We start from the raw sequence: 1,883 nt of genomic DNA on the forward strand, positions 1-1,883 counted from the left end.
CGAACTCTTGGAGTTTTGACCTCGAAGGGTTTATTTCGTTGAGTATCGTAGTTTCAGCAAGACCTTTTTTATGGTAATAACCTAGTGCTTCTATGGTTGAGTTAGACTAAGACTGAGCATGTCGAGCATTCAGCTCCGATGTATATATAGTCGAAAATCCGCAGGCTAGAGGGGTAGAGAAATATCAGTCTTAGGGTAGATGTGTCAAAGGTTGCGGAAATGCACTTTGGTATATGTATATTAGGATAGGGATGCGTAATCTGGTCTACGATGAGTGAATGATTTGGAGAGATGTGTTTCACAATGTGGCGTATGCCATAACACCGATTCAAAAATTTCGGTTAAAGGTTATGGTTCTGGTTCCTAACTATTTTCGATTTTTATTGGTTTTCAATTCAGGTTACGGTTACGGTTGCGGTACCTGTTTTAATGTCTATGATTTGTATGACCATCAGAAAAGTGTCAGTGTTAAAGCCCAAAGGTATAATATAATATTACTAATCATCAAAAAACTTGAATAAATTATGTTGCCCTTTTGATCGACAAAATCAATTAATATTTCTAATACAAAAAAATGAACACATTTCAATGTGTTTCCTTCTGCCTTTCGGGTCTTATTTAAAAGGATTTTAGATCTTTTATCTACCATGTAAGTAAAACGAAGGATAGAAATCATTATGGCACCACTTTCGCAATAAGTAACTCCCAAACTGGAAGAGTATTCGGACCCGGAATATTTCACATGTTTCAAATTATATCCCACTTTTAAGTAACTTCATTACTTGTGAAATAAAAATTTAAAAAGGTAAGAAAAAGAGAGGCAAGGACACGCGGTGTTCCCAAGCGGTCACCCATCCAAGTACTGACCGCGCCCAATGTTGCTTAACTTCAGTGATCGGACGAGAACTGGTGTATTCAACGTGGTATGGACCTTGCCTGTAATATTGTAAAAACGAATTGTATTTCGCTCTATGCAAATACAAAAGTAGTTATACCCAAAATATTGTTTGATATTGTGCTTTATAACCATTAACAACCAATGAAAAAAAAAAAAAAGAAAACCTACAGTAGTAGTACAATGATTCGACCCTTCATCAGAATCCTTTTCATGTATATTCATTAATTCAATCGACTATGAGGATATCATCCAAAGCTACTATCATCGAACGTCTGAAGCGGAATACATTAAGCGTATGTATTCTAACGTGGCGTCATAAGTCCGACTTGGGCGCGCCGCACTATATTAGGGAAGATCTCAAGCGTCCGCGCTGAAGGGTCGCACGATCGGGTCGGAAGGGGTCCGGCTGCCGGCAGCGACAGGGCGGAACGGCTGGCGAAGCAAAAGGAATAGTAATCGAGTAGATGAAGCCGCCGACCACCCGCTCCCAGCCGTCGACCAGCTGGACTCCTGACCGTCCAGGCATGCGTCTGGCTAGCAATGTACCGCGGGAGGGGGGTATTTTTGTTTTATCACCCGCTAGACGAGGAAGTATGAGGGACGAGAAATTCTCGGAAGGCGGGAATTCCTTCAGCAAAAGTCGGTGAGACAATTCCGAGCGGAGATTGGTGGTCCAGACGTTCGGCATGCTGACCTGCGAAGATCTCCGCCAGGAAAGAGATTCGCCCACTGAGTTTGATAGAACCGCGAACCGCGTTGCGAGGGATTCTGATTATTACTCAGAGGCCGATTATTACTAATACAATTAATATTATTAATTTGTATGTGTTATGCTGTACACATTTTGATTGAACTTTTGTTCGACAGAACTATCAATTTCCAATAAATTGTTAATCAATTTTTGTGCACCAATCAATTTTTCTACAGAGATTAGAAACCATTCTGCATAAATATGGCGAAGGAAAGGCCATTTATCGACATTCGA

At 40.7% G+C, this 1,883-nt stretch overlaps 1 non-coding gene across 1 annotated transcript; it reads right to left on the reverse strand.

The window, feature by feature from the left end:
- Positions 1-818: 818 nt before the first annotated feature.
- On the reverse strand, positions 819-937 carry LOC112493735. The gene has a single exon (XR_003058408.1). It is a non-coding gene; the product is annotated as a 5S ribosomal RNA (ribosomal RNA).
- Positions 938-1,883: the final 946 nt, after the last annotated feature.

Source organism: Cephus cinctus, unplaced genomic scaffold, assembly GCF_000341935.2.
Source record: "Cephus cinctus unplaced genomic scaffold, Ccin1 Ccin1_scaffold0137, whole genome shotgun sequence".
Classification (NCBI taxonomy): domain Eukaryota; kingdom Metazoa; phylum Arthropoda; class Insecta; order Hymenoptera; family Cephidae; genus Cephus; species Cephus cinctus.